The following is a 16,758-nucleotide window of genomic DNA, read 5'->3' as shown; positions in this document are numbered from 1 at the left end:
TATTGATAGAATTTTTTTTTAAGATAGTGAGATATCGATCCTGCTTGCATAATGTCAGCAGTCTGTCACAGTTTCTTGATCTACATCTGCCATCTTAATTGACAGAACTATCCGGAAGTGAGTTGCACCGATATGCCCTCTGGTGTTTTCAAGGGGAGATACTAACCGTGAAACCCACTATAGTATTATCCGAACTAATGTATAACATTTATAACAACGATAGCGTGATAAAGATCAGAGACCTGGTTGGAAGTATTCCCACTGGTCAAACTGATTGTCATTCAAGCCCTTACCATTGTTTGTCCTGAACCAAAACTCTCGTGACGTTTGTGCCCAGCGGCACATCAAAGGCCCCTACTCTTAATTAAGTAATTTTCAGCAATAATTCCTTGACCGGAGAGAAAGAGCGCTGCCAGCGACTGTGTACTGAAAAAGGAATGACAAGTAAGTTCCTGATGTTGCAATTGTGACAGATAAAATCAAAGGTGTACGATGTGCTTGTAGCGGGAAAATGACATGTATTTGTAACATGGAACTTATAGATAATTAAATGTTCAGTTTGTATTAATTTTTGTTGTTGTTGTTGTTGGTGTTGTTGTTGTTGTAGGGTTTAACGCCATTTTTCAGCACAAGATAGGCTATACATGGCGGCTAGTATTAATGGTGGAGGAAGAAACCGGGAAACCCCCGGAAAGAACCACCGACCCTCGAGAAGCAACTGGCAAGCTTTCTCACATACCCACATTGGCCGAATCCGAGACTCGAACCCACGCAGACAGAGGTGAGATGGTAGTGATCCGTAACGGTGAGCGCTTTAGACCACTCGGCCACTCGGGGCCCCCAGTTTGTATTGAACTTTTTAACATGAGCTTAATTTCCAATAAGTCATCACTAACGTTTTCAATGGTACTAGCCCATTCTCATCACAAAGGAAGTATTTCGACCTATTGAACTTTTGCTTTAGTGCTTCTTGTATCATTGCTTACAATATCGGATGACAATGAGCCATAGTAATACTCGAGTATGATTGGGTTCATGCACTGAAAGATGCCCTCTGTAATCGCTTTTGGGTTGAGAACAACGTTAAACTACGCACAGGTCTGCCGTCGCATAATGCACCAAAAGATCTCGGTCTATACAGTTTGTAGAGAGAAATCACTAAAACAAAAAACATAGACCCTGATCTACCTATGCATTATGCAGCGGCAGATCAGGGTATTTATGTTTGCAATTGGAATCGACTGATAAACATGTACAGACGCTAAGTTTAATTCTATTGTGACTAATAAAGTGGTACACATAAAAGTAAATGAATATTTATTGTTATAGTAGTCCCTTCTTTTAATTATATTTTAATCTCTGTTATTTCTTGACAAATATCACCTAGAGACTAGCAAATTACTATCATATGCAGTATGAACAATATTATTTCATCATCACTTGAGATTTCACTGTTTTTGTCCAAAACGGAATACTAGAAAAGTGTCCAAAATTCTAAACCCGATGTAGAAATGATGTTGCTATCTGGACATGTTGGCTACATTAATTTCGCACCTGAAAGTTTAACACACAAAAAAAAATCAGTTATGAAAAGAAAAGGTAAACGATTTAAAATATATCGATTGGACAAAATACTTTATTATTATTTACCCTGTCTTACCAAGCCATAATAGATCAGCTCTTTAAGTATTATAGTCCGTGGTTGAATTAGAACACTAAACTTTCTGCACTTTAACTTTCTAAAATCACTCGAAAGTTATGCAAAACAAAGGATATTCGAACAGAAACGTCGGGTAGAAAACCTTACGTAACAGTGTACTTACTAATACTGTTAGACAAAGACTGCAACTAATCGCATTTGGGAGTCTTCGGTCGTCATCTTTATATTTTTCACCGAATATGCAAATATTTTTCCGTCACTATATTTTCAATACGACTTGGAACTACCTACATTAATTCTCTGAATTCGCAAACAAAATTAGTCAGCATCGACTCCGAAATTGTCAACTACAATTTTTAAAAAATATCGTTACATGTAATCAAACAGATACATTAACATTTCATCAAAACTGCCATGTTTCGCTTTCGTAGGCGGCAATTATGTAATGTCATCAGTTCTATACATGCGCTGATCTGGTGAGATTATATAATAATAATTATATAATAATAATAATAATAATAATAATAATAATAATAATAATAATAATAATAATAATAATAACAATAATAGTAATAATGTGCACCTAGACAGATCCCATGATACAGCAGTTAAAGATGGATCTGATGGAAAGTCTGAAGAACTTGAGCTGCATCACACTCGTGGCAGTACAAGTGCACACCAAGTAACGGACAAAGGAACAAGAACAAGAGTTGCAAACTATTGAGACCTGGCCAAAGGATTTAGAATGTTTTGGAAAACACAGACGGAGAATGTACCAGCTGTAATGGAGGGTATTAATAATAAAAGACCTATGAGACAGACTAAGATGTTCTAAAATAGCATATAATCAGACTTCTTCCTGAAACAGCACTTTTCAGAACAGCAATAATCACGCGGAAGGTCGAGGTCTAAGTCCACGTTAAGTGTTCCAAGCAGCAGTAAACAAAGACCAGCCAAAGTATTGCTATGCAATATCATGCGGAACGTCATCAAGGTCGACGTCCACGGGAAGAGAGTCAATAAGACCAGCCAAAATATTGTTATCGCGAGCCTGGGGAAGAGAGACATCATCATCATCATCATCATTATCAGAAGAAGAAGAAGAAGAAATTCCCCACAGCATTCATCTCATTTAAAGCATAAACAAAACTCAGTCATACACTAGAACGATATACAGAAGATTCAATTAAAACCTGTCTCCCCGCTAACACTCCATTAGCAGACAAGCAGAGTGTGTTTGAAGGATAACTGGTTATTATAGAGATGAAGAGCTCATATAACTAAAGTGGATTCTAATTAAGCAAACGTTGCTTTTGGATATTTTAACTAATAACTTTCTTGCAGTAGAACAATTTAAACCATTCAGTTTCTTACAAAGCTACTGTCAAAAATAGCATGCTACAATACCCGTAGGTTGGCTTGCACCACCCGCTCTGGACCCATTTCATTTAACAAGGAATGACAATATTCTCGTACGTTGAAATGAACTGAAAACTAATATGATAAGACCAAGACACAATTCTCTCTCTCTCTCTCTCTCTCTCTCTCTCTCTCTCTCTCTCTCTCTCTGGTGGCAATCGTTGTGCAAGAGCTAGGCATCTCTTACTACGTATTTGAAGGGAATCGTTTGTTATTGTTATATTTGGAAACAGAGTGCTGTCATACGGGTCTTGATATTGCTCCAGAAGTAAGATCCATAACACTTCACGGTATTTATTCGTAACAGGCTTTCGTAAAATGCAGGTCAAGAAGCTGTGACTTGTTCTATAGTTATGTATTTGATTGGCATATGATTTATATACACGGAGTAATACGTGTGCAGTGTAATTACACACATTTGATTTGATCCATTTAAAGCTAATTCCTTCGTCGGACACTTCCACCATTTTTAGATCCTCCACCAAAAATAAATTTTAAACAAATGACCTAATCATAATAGAACAGAATATGACTTGCTGAAGAAAACAAAATTGATGGCAAGGTAGTACTCAAGATAGGTAACGAGAGTAGTTACAGCAAACTGTTTTCGTGAAATGTCTTTAGACGTCCTTATGTTTATACAAAGTAATGCTTTTTGTAGGGGGGAATGGCTGTAGTGTCCATTTGGATTTAATTTCAATCTTAAGAATGCAACTTTCAAAAAGGAGAAAACTACACTAAATTCTTTTCCGTGAAGTCTGTTATTTTTCTAAGGCGGTTAAGCGTGTTCGAAGCATCATTACTGTCATTGCAACTTTCCAGTTTTTCCATGTTAATCTCATGGCGTTTGAACGGCCCGCTTTCAAGTGACACATTTTGATATGGTTCGATGATTTATTTATTTATCTGCTAATTAAAAAAATAACCTTTAATCACATATTTTTGACAAAAGGAAATACAATAATTGTTTAAAATCATGTTAATTGTTAAGTTCTGAAATACATATAGAGGATACTTGCTTGAATTGAGTGAATCACAGATATATTTCTGGAAATCTCAGTATTATCACAAGTGGAGAAGCAACGAGTGAAAATACTTAAGTTTTTCACCCACGAGATGAAATATATCCGTTATTCAATCGTAGCAACCAAATATTTTTTCTTTTTATTCAAACGTATTGACTAGCGAGATGTTATGTATAACACATTGAAGTTGCAGATTTCTTACCGATACTGTTCTGCTGTGTTTTGTGTTTAGCTAGTCAGAAAATGGATTCTGTCAAATAATTATCCTTCCCAACTGAAAGTAAAATAGCGCATTAAGTTTCTTTTTCAGTTAGTTACAAAAGAAAATCCGTGTCTCTGCCAGTTGTTTTTCTGTTCTTTTTCTTTTCCTTGGCGGCTGTGTTGTCCATGAGGTCTGAAGAGTTTTCGACATTTAAACCTTCGCCAAAAACGAAAAGCGAATTTATAAGGAACACTTAACGTGGACTTAGACTCCAAATGTTTTTTCTTGTATGAAGCAACATCAACAAAAATTCATGCTCTAATTAAGGCTTCTTTTGGAATATGCGAAGAGCGAATTAAATAATTGAAGAAAGGAAGCGTGTCTTGTGTGTTCTTTAGACTGCTCGAAAGCATCTACACGTATAGACGGCACATCGATACTTTTGTACAAATATACATTGACTTCAACAAAAATAATCTTTATTTCATAAAACACAAGGTTGTTCCTTTTGTTTATGTGTTTAAGACTGAACGATGTATGAAATAAGCTATCTGTGTATTTGGATCAATGAACACAAACATAAACAGGGCTGTTTTGATGTTTATTGTGTCTTCCTTTGATCCATTCACTTTCTTTTGATCTCAAGATCCATAATTCATCTATTCTTATAACAACATATTTACGACGACATATCGTTTGGAACACATCTAATATGACTGTGATCACCATGTCAAAAACAGACACTGGCCATAGTGTGGTAAAGAATGCAACCTTTTTTAATTTAGCCTCAATGGTCAATCTAAGTGAAGGCCAATCCATTAACATTTCATGTCAGTAATCAAACCTCTGTGATGTTCGTGCCTGGTATCGCCATCACGAGACTGTTCGTCACTGGAGTAGTAATTACCAATAATAAATTCAGCGACTGTCCGAGATTAATGCATAATGACAGATCGATTCCAAGGATGGAGTGATGAAACACCATTTAAACTTTAATGTATTAGACTGAAAGAAGCAACGCAAAAATAGTATTGTCCATAATTTGTAACAAACAAACAATATCTCCATGTTAAATCTATGATTTCACACTGGTCAGGGACAGTGCACACGAACGGATGTCAACGTACTATAATGAACAAAATGGCGGAAACAGAAACCAGGGAAAAGGTTTGCAATCAATATTGTTGTATTATTCAAATAACAGCAGTAATGCCGCTCATGGTACTGCAGATTCTGAACGTCTAAACTACTCGTCTTTATACCCTTTGTGTTATAATCGTTGCGAGGTTTTCGTTTAAATTCTTCGTTCTGCAATCCGACAGAAATTTATCAACGAATTATTCCTCTTTTGACTACATAATTAAATAGAAATCTTTCTAATAAAGATATTATATGGGGTAGGCATTATTATACTTTTCTGCTCTTCTTTCCAGTCCCTTGATGATTTGCATGTTTAAAGTTTGGATATCAAATTATTTTAAAAATATTACTTTCGTTGCAATTTATGTATACGAACCGAACAACAATACCTATTACTTAGATAATTTTCAAGGAGCGAATCTGAGTACCAAGTGTATGGAATTTCCATCCAGCTTTCTCTATTCAACAGAAAGTAGCTTTTTAAGAGAGACGATGCAAAACTGTGGAGAATGAATAACAAATTTGAACCCTTGAGCAGTGTCTGCAATTGCAGACGTTTTGGATAGATTCACAGACGAATTACTCCACTTTATGGTAATTCTGAATATTTTTTTGGTAATTTCTACAATTTTAAATTCTGAGATAGTTTTGTTTCACATGGGAGCAATTCATATATTCCGTTAGTGCAGTATGACTAAGTGGCATTTATACATGTTGACGGGAGTGCTTAACTGGTGGATTATGAGTATGTGCGTGAGTGTCATGAGCTCATTCTACCATCTGCGTTTTGCTCAGACTTCGGATACACTTCTAAAGGTATACATTGCGCCTATTGATCAGCTAAAACTAACCAAGGTTAATAATAATAATAGTAATAATAATCATAATAATAATAATAATAATAATAATAACACGAAGAGCAAGAGACGAAAAGCAATATCTGCACTTTAAAATTACAAACAAATTAGAAAAGGATGAGAGCTATTTCATACGTGCAAGCATTGTTGGATCTGCATATAAAAATGGTTAAACAGTGTGACATAATGAATTCAAAGCTAAGAAACAAGAAATACAGAGCCCTATCTTTCAAAACCATTGCACTTATGCTGAAGTATACACTCTTTCTTGGCGACTATGGAAATTTGTCCTGTCTTGAAATAATTCAAGAAATTGACAATCTGTGCAAAAAAGTAACGTTCATTACATAATTGACCAACGATAATAAATTTCTCAAGAAACATTGAGGTTTGTACTATAACAAAGAGTATGGATCAAAATACGAGGGTTTAAGAAAAATCACCAGCATTTATGAGTTATAAAAATAAAATACACAAAGAGATAACAAAGTCTTTCCGTTGCTTTTATCATTTTCTTTGCTGCCAGTTTGTAGAAATATCATTACTGGTGCGCTAGCATTGTAGCCGGTGCGTTAATGCTTGACCAATGCGATTTATAATGATACAGACGAACCACGTTGTTTTGCGAGTACATCACATGGAACAATTTCCACAAAGTACGTATATTGTTATGGGACAATGTTATCAAAACCATGATCCATTAAAGTGAAAACATCCATTATATTTATTAATAATATACACATATAGTGTACCAGATCTAGTTGATTTCTCATCCGAATTTTACGGTGTAAATGTCGTAAATACTCACACGTGTGAAAAGCATTTGACAGTTTGCTTTCCCGTGAGGCCCAAACAAAAGATAACACCAATGCTCAGATAGAAATCGATTTATAGGAGGTTCACTTAACAGTCTTTACTCTGATAATTAGACGCATTGTAGCATGATGGACAATATCTCATGGTATATCGTATCGCTTCGATGTCTGCAGTGTGGCAACTAATAGTGATGTTTAGCGATGAGGCATCATGATCCAAGACATTGAGCACCATGTCCCATTAAATTACATTATCCTTACACCAGGTAGACCAGTTCTACCACTAACCTCCTAATGTTGACTGTTGGTATGACTCGCTGGTGTAATATACTTAAGTGTGATACATAGGGACTTTTTGGCGAAATACTTCTCATATTTTGTTAATCCATATATTTTCACATTATAGTATTAAATGATCATAGTTAGGTATTAATCGATGTGTAAATTTTACCTAATCACTCACAAAGTAAATTAAGTCCGAAGGACTTTATGTTGACATTGTGAGCGATTACACACAATGTACACATAGATCAATACCTAACCATGATCATTTAAGAACTTCTTTTACTGTGTGAGTGATGAGGTAAAATTTACACGTGCCTATGGCATAATCTCTCAGTGGCTGCTGGTGTTTCGACGTTTCTAGAATAATTCTGTAAACTTACATTGGTTAAGCTTGGTCCTATGTACCAACCAAAGCGACGCAGAATGAGTAGTGTTATTTGTCACGTGAGGTCTATTTAGAAATAGCGTCAAAACAGACGGCATATAGAAGGAGAGATCATGTTTCTTGTGTTCCTGTTGTAAGTCTGCAGACGTCTTTTATGTTATATTTAGATATTATTCTAGAGGAAAAGCATTTGTTTGAACTGTTCAGTGAAAATAGAAAGTGCTCATAATTTGGACTTAAAAATTAATATGGAACTGTTAAAAATTATACGGAGGAATTCTGGACAACACCATATTGACAACTTCATGGTTCTTGGAGGACCAGTACATTTCCGGTTTTGAAGTTTATTAGGAACTTTTCGATTATTAAGGACTGTCATAGACCTTTATTGGGATTACTTTGGATTCACTTCATAATACTCTAAGTTCCTCTCATATTTTCATTTATAACTTTGATATTTAATTTATTTAAGTTTAACAAAACTTGTTGGTTTTGCTTCTTATCTTTAATTAGCTTTTGACCATAGAGTCGTAACAAATGTAATATATAAAAAATTGCTTGATGCTGTTTACACCAGGTTATTCCTTTTTCGAACATTATGCTTGCATATGACATGTTTTGTTATAGCATTCCTTGTTCCTGCTTTCTACGCATTTCGATATTTAGAAAACAAAATCTTGTCCATTTTGTTTTAGATCTCTAGCTCCACATATGACCCTGACTTTGAATAACAGCCGGTGAAACATTGTTTAAGTAAAATGCAATCACTTTTCAAGATTGGCTTGTAAAGTTTGCCATATGTTTTCTTTATTTTACTTCCAATGGGTGATTTTAATCATGATGTTGCACACTTTGGTCGGAAATCACAAAGGTGGGTGGGTGGGGCTTGTAATTAGTATGGTGTAAGACGTTGGTGTAGTTAAAGCTTCACATAAAATTACTTGGTAACTAGGAAACAAAAATAAATTAGACACTTCCTTACATTTCAGACATGGAAATTAATCGTTGATAAGGAAATTTTACCAGACGCCGTTAACATTTCTCCTTACTTCCTTGAAAACAACGACAAAACCACCGTGATGCATTGCATTTCCCCTTACTTCCTTGACAACAACGACAAAACCACCGTGATGCATTACTGAATGAAACTTGCATTGTAGGGTCAAGTTGTTTATAAAATTATAAAAACGTCACTTACTGCGACAGGTTAGGTCAACCCAATCTTAGTTTTCTTGTGTCATTTATATGATCAGCTTTGAAAGTGAAATGAATTTACCAAAAGGCGATAATGGTGAGCAGGTGTTGCCGACGAGTGAGTTTAATATTTCAAAATTCGATCCCGGCGCAAGTTCGGTATATATTGAAAAGAAAATTTTCTTTTCTTACATTAATATCGAACATATTTCATCTCGTTGTACCAAACACTATATATTTATTTTCGCGGGTTCGCCGCTCGTTAAGATCTATTGTTTTACACACTACTGAAGAACCTCAGGTACCTAATGCAATCCTGATGCAAAAATGGGCACAAACCAAGGGTTCCTGATGCTGGCTCGATACCCCAAAAAATGGCTTCAAGCCACGAAAATAGTATGTTCTTATAAATGACTCCTTAGATTAGCACATAATACAAGACATGCTTTGTAATTCTAGAAATTTTAATTGTTCACATAGCCCTTGACTTTCTTTTATCGGTATTCGCGTTTGCAGTGAAACATTTCAGTACTTTAAGTGTCATATTTTTCCTTTCAACGAGCGACCGCACATCTTTAAGAGTTAGATATTGGAAAAGTTAAGAAACAGAGATTGTCAACTTTTTTTTTAATGATTTTTCTTTTGTGAGGCAGTTACTCTTGGCCAATATTACCTGTATTTTGAAGACCGCACAAGTTTATTAATAAATTGTCACGCCAAAGTAAAGACGTCAGTATATTCTCATGAGTATGTAATAACTTTTCACAAGAAAAAATGTCAGTAACTTGCATTTAAATGAAGAATTTCTACCAAATGTTGTACTAAATGATTCATTCTGATCAAGTGCCGATTCTGGAGAGTTAAAACAGATGCCAACGAAAGGACAATTGCTGATTGGCTCAAAATATCATTACCCCAACAAGATATTTCGACCTATGAAATATTGTCTACTCATTCTCTGCTTTATAAATAGATTACAAATACACGCATTGTGTGAATGTATGAATAGGCTGAGACACTTCAAATATTCATTTCGAACGCATGTTGGCCTTTTCCTTGTGAAAAATAATTAGATAATTCTATAAATATCTGCTTCCATCTTTCACATAGCATAACAACGTACTAAAGAAACCTCAGCCTTGGAAATATCGGTGACATATGGGCAACTAAAACATTGCCTGATCAGATGAAAAGTCTGACATTCTCTCTCTCTCTCTCTCTCTCTCTCTCTCTCTCTCTCTCTTGTTATCTTAGAATTCTGATCATAAAGATATGTGATAGTTTGTTGAAAGAGAAACTTGCTCCACATCAAAAGGACGCGTAAATCACTGAAAAGTGTAATGGTATATGCAAACATCATAAATAATCGATAGCTAAGACTAAAACTGCAACATAATATGTTTTTACTATTACCCATTTTACAATGACGCTTGCAACTGTACCTGTGTAAAAATTAATTAGTCGTCGTTTCCTTAACAACATGTTCTAGACTGAAAACAAATAGGCATATTAGGCATGGGTTATTTTCAAATGACATACGTCAAATGTTAAGTGATGCCGAACTTCGGCGTATGTTTATTGTAGAAAATGCACTCGGATTCATTCTCAATTTGCGAATCTGCAATTACTCGGCCCCGGCCAAGAATAGAATTCGAGTTGTTTTGCTGAACCCTGTCTGTGCAAAAATTGCTTTGGACATATTATGGATAGCAGCTAATGAACATCACCAGGGGGAAATGACCTAAAAAAAGATTCGTCATAGTCTCTAGGCACAACTTTGGTAATTGGAAAAATTACACGTTAATAGATTCGTAAAATAGACTTCTGCCAATAGCATATTGGAAACGTGCCAGGAAGCCTTGTTCTTTATGTACATAAAGTTTTCTATATTAAACTCACTTACTGTGAAATTTAAACATTTTGAGATCACATTATTACTTCATTCTAAAATCTGAAATGATAGTTTGACTATTATCGTATAAATTCTAATGGAAATACTGTCTTGATGCATACAATTAATTATAGGAACAAACACGGATATTTTTAAAAGTAAGTTCTTTTCCATCATAAATTGGTGATGAATTTTGTGATTATCGTTTCAGGTCAAGATTTCTATTGAATTGTGTCAATTATGTATGGCCAAAAATAAACTTTCATTCAAATTAAAATATGGTCCCCAAGAATATTCTACTGAGGTCATCTAGTGGTCGTGGAAATTGCCCAAAGCACTCTATACTTTCAAATGCGACACAGTTCGATAGAATCAACATAGCTGATGATTAAAACTACAGCTTGATCCATTGTCTGCAGATTTCTTTCATGATTACAGTATAGAAAATATTGTAAAAGATATATATTTAGTAATAACATATGTTCATTCCATAAATCAGCAGTAAATGAAACATTTATTAATTTGAAAAGATACATTTTTGATAAAGAGGGGACTTGTACAAAAAATACTTGGTAATCGTTTATGACAGTAAGTTTCAGGGCAAATTTTGAATACGACTCATGAAATTCTATCAACAAAATTTGTCATTTAATATATAATAATAATCAATAATAAAAACAATCCTTATTAAATGCAAATTTTGAAACGCCTTCATTTACATTTCACCCGGACAGTCAAATTATTTTGATTTCATCACTGGAAATAAATTTCCTGTGTTAGATATCAGTCACTCCATGGGGGAAAAGAGAACATCTATGCGTCGAATATCAGTGAGCCTCCTGGGGAAAAGATAGTGTACCTCTTTTTATACTATAAAATCGTTGACAAATGTAGATTTATATGGTACCATATGTGAACGCAAGTATTTAATTATGGATATATTTTCTTGAATAAATGTATATATATATATATATATATATATATATATATATATATATATATATATATATATATATATATATATATATAAAACACATTTTGTCACATATGCCACACAATTCGAGTTAAACCTAAGCCGAACTTATTTGTATACAAACATAAAATAAAAGAATAATGACAAATTATTCGCACCTTGTATAAAGTGTACATATTTATTCAGGTATGTCATCACTGCGATTTACGTATGCATTTTTCTATACAACTGTAAAATGAGACAAATTGAAAAATGTATCTTCATATAAATGACCAATAGGTTCGTAGAAATCAAACAATTCTTTTCGGGGGGGGGGGGGCCGAGTGGTCTAAAGCGCTCACCGTTACGGATCACTGCCATCTCACCTCTGTCTGCTTGAGTTCGAGTCTCAGGCTCGTCTAACGTTGGTACGTGAGAAAGCCTGCCAGTAGCTTCTCGTGGGTCGGTGGTTCTTCCCGGAGTTTTCCAGGGTTCTTCCTCCACTAATTATACTGGCCGCCATGTATAGCCTATCTTGTGCTGAAAAATGGCGTTAAACCCTATAACAACAACAACAACAACAATTCTTTTCAGAGATGTATTTAATTTTTACAAATGCTTCCAAGGTCATTTTCGCTGAAAAAAATTCAAAATATCGGCCTATATAACTGTCCTATATGTACATTCATTACAAATATGGGTATATATATATATATATATATATATATATATATATATATATATATATATATATATATATATATATATATATATCCATTACATATGAGCGCTATTTTTACCTTTGTATTGTTTATTTTTATATATCTTAGAAACATATATCAAATGTAAAGTTGCAGTTATGAAATATTTTCGATGAAATTTGGCTATGACAAAATTATCAGTTTAACAAAATTCTGTATAGGGATTATAGGGGCCTGAAACCTTCATACAAAGCATAACCAACCTTGTATAGTTCTAGTCACTGCAACAAAAGGGATTCAAGTTACCATCTTGTAAGTCGATAAACTTTCAACGTCTACAGCATCCCATCAGATTTTGGTTTTGCTCAAAAATGGCGCCGCAGAATATTGTTTTTTTTCCCCTCCCTTGCATCGTAGAGGATGTCCCCAGCTGTACTTTTCAGACACAGGTTATGACCTGTACCGTGGATTTCTTTACACTTTATCAATGTAACGTTTTCGTATCCCGTCTATCCACTGCATAGTATGCTGCTCAGCATTAGTGTTGCAAAGCATAATGGTAATTGAATCCATCAGATGCACTGCCGTGAGAGAGGGAATTCCCACTGGAGTGTCAGAATTTGTTGATTGAAATGAGGCTATATTTTTTTATTTTTTTATTTATCGCTTGGGTAAACTTTGTCACCCATATTGTGTTCTGACTGAGAAGTACCATAACATGTGAGGCAACACATAGGCTGGCAAAGTCGGCTAAAATTAATAATGACGGAGAGATTATTTATACATTTTAGATATCTCACTGGAGGAAAAGGAATAATTGCTTACAACAAATAATTCGCAGTTAGACTGGTCCCCTTTCATACTTATATATAATTACACACTAATGGGTGGTGTGTATATAAAGGTTGAAAATCATGCCTAAATCACCGAGATCGAGAAAAGTGCGATTAATGCATCTGACTGGTCGTGTCATCTAATATTTGTTTCATTAACTGTATGGGTAGTAAGAGATAGACAATAGTGACTTTGGCAAATTATGAGTTTACTAACTGTTCTAGAATGAATATTGTTACCACAGCCATTTGTAGTCAATAACTTCTCTTATTTCCCTCGTCAGGGGAGTATTCTCTCTACCGAGTATCTGATATCATCCCAAGAAATAGTTCTTTGTACTATTCACCAACTTCTGTAAGGATTCTTAGATGGTTTTCTTAGTGTTCCCTAACTCTTGTCTCCAAGCTTATGGCGGTTTCTGCGATTTACTTATTTTCTACAATTATAATACTGGAGTTTGTACATGACCGAGCACTTCTTGTTCAAAGGAGTTTGTTCTTTTGGACGTACCAAGATTGAGCGGATGATGTTATAGGATGGTGGATCATATTAGCTCCGTGCTATTGAAGTCATGGTGGGGGAGCCAGTGTCGAACCGTTATTCCGGATTGGAACTTCCGTTGTTGTATAGAATGGTTGTGTCACGTGATCAGTATTTAGTTGATCATGGGACTCCAATTCAGATGTAATTCCTCTGATTAAGACCTTATGATAACGTCGAAAGCTAAGTCATAACCTATTATGCTACAGAAAGTTTATATATTATTAAATGCATTGATTGCTAATTATTGATGGATGATCCTAATAGATAAAACTTTAATTGCAATATTATCAAATGAGTCTCGACGACAAAATAATACGACATATTTGGCACGACAGAGCAAAGAAATAATAATAGTTACAAAGTGTAACAGACTTAACAAATTACGAAATAGTAAAACATATTGTATATTTGATTAAACTTAATGGATAAGAATTTAAAACATTGCTATCTAAAACACGTTTCACTCTTTTTTAAGTGTTAATCAGAATATTATGATCTGGGTTGGATACCAAATATAATGTTGCTCGATGATTTTAATGCCTTTTAATTTCCTATAATTAAAGGTTCCAAACTTGTTGCATTTGCAGTTTCACAAGAGTGATTAATAGTGTTTTATGACTTTATAAACTACCAATGACTATGTAGTTGTACAAATTAAGTTCTGAAATAACTGTGAACCTATACTAGTGTTCCAAAGAAAATTATATTTCCACATGAAATTCATTTATTCCCATGGAACTATTTATCTTTCCAGTGACTCCGTGTCTGGAATGTTTCTAATGTTTAAAAGATTATATTTTCGCTTTTTGAGATTTAAGGTTTAATGCAAGTATCTTTCGTTTAGATTGATTGATAATTGACATATCGGTTGTGGCGTGGCTTGTGTCAATCAACTATAACATGAAAAACATCTCAATGAAAGGCTGCCGAATCTGATCAACAAGATACCTATTATATTCTTTGCAGGTGTAATATTGTTGTCATACAAGCATTTGTCTAACCGAGAAGGGCACCGAAATAATTTTTACTATATAGCATACACAGTATCAAATCTTTATGACTCCGAAGTTGTTCTACTTAAATATACTCCACTAACTACCATACTTTCAGCGGTGGTTTTACAGTTGTGAGGGTTCGGTGCTAAACGAGGAAAATGTCCCCCCAAATCTAATTTACCGTATCGATGAAGAAATTCTGTCAAATATTGATTAAAAAAAAAACAGGTTTGTTTTCAAAATCAAATTTATTTTCAAAATAATCTACTTTAATTATATTCTGTTTTAAACAAACTCCAAAATGTTTGCCCCCCCCCCCCAGGCGAAACTCTTTAACGCAACTACTAGCAATAATGTTGGCTAAATGAAAAACAAATATTCCAAATTAAAGTAATTAGTTATGCTAATCACTTGGTGGATCATTCTCTTAAAACCAGATAGGTAAATTGCCCAGCCAGAACATCTCGGACATTCGTTCTTGCATCAAAACATGGAAAATGATCGCAACCTATTGGTTTGAGTGATAATCCATCTATTACGGAATGTCTCTCTTTGCATCTCTTTTCTCTTCCCCTAAAAATGCCTCTTTGTAACATCAGCAGAAGGACGCAGTCTATACATATAAATGATCCGATTCCCTAATGCAGACTGTTTCAATTAAGAAATGACACTATATTCTTAAAGTAGTAGCAGTCACGTTAGCATTTTAAATAACTCAAAGCCATGCACAAGAAAACAGCATATTGTAAATAAGCAGATTATGTTTTACAGGTGTCTCTGTGGTCAATATCAATCAATGACCACAACAGAGGAATGCTAATGTTGCCATGAAGAAATTACCAGATAGGAAATCGTTGGTTTTACTGACCTACTACTATATCTCACCGACCATACTGACTTCTTTACAGTTTGTCTATACCAGTACGTACATGGAAGACATCAGTGGGTAAGTACATTTTATTATACATGTGGAGTCGGTCACCATTTCAGTGTCAAAATATCCTCTGTGCCCCCCCCCCCCGCCGACAAACACACAGAGAGATACACACCAGCAGGTTTATCATACATTTCTTCTGCTTCTTACATTGTCGCAATACAGCGATTTAGTTTAATTTCTCGAAGATTCACAAAAGCGAAATATATCAATATATAACAGATATCCACTCAAGAAATGCTGTACTTTGCATGCACAATTATATTTTATTGATGTGTACATTTTCTGCATGTTCCTTTCTTTTCAGGAGGAGACGATACGTGACACAGCAGAAGTTTGTGCGTTTGTTTTGGGGTCTCTTGGCCAAAGAAGTCTGAGTTCCACTGTCCAGCATGTGCTATTCACATAATACAACAGTCTTTCAAATATAATTCCTAAGCTGAGTTTCAATTGTCTAATTAACTTCTGAACAACACCGCCATCTCTTTCGCAAGTACTTTGAGAAGGTAATCTGGCATCTGTCTCTTGTTCCGTCTTCTACTACAGTGTGGGCTGAACATGTAATTGTAGACATGACATCCAATAATGTCTAAAACATAAATTAAGTTTACATTATACTACCATGCATTATACTGATCACAAATTATATTGTCATGTACACTTTTGCATGAAGCGGTGAAAGAACGAAACTATTTGCACACAGTTATTCAAAATATTTGCCCAGTCAGCATCTCAGAAATGAAACGAAGCATAACTAATGATCGAATGCAAATTGATTCTGTTAGACTTGCTCTCTCTCTCTCTCTCTCTCTCTCTCTCTCTCTCACACACACACACACGCACACACACACACACACAGCGGGAAATAAATGATCAAGAAACACAATAATTAAAAACGCAGTGAAATAAAATCAAGACGAAGTGCA

This window comes from Sinohyriopsis cumingii, chromosome 16, assembly GCF_028554795.1.
Source record: "Sinohyriopsis cumingii isolate HCF-2022 chromosome 16, ASM2855479v2, whole genome shotgun sequence".
Taxonomy (NCBI): Eukaryota; Metazoa; Mollusca; class Bivalvia; order Unionida; family Unionidae; genus Sinohyriopsis; species Sinohyriopsis cumingii.
This window is presented reverse-complemented; position numbering follows the sequence as displayed.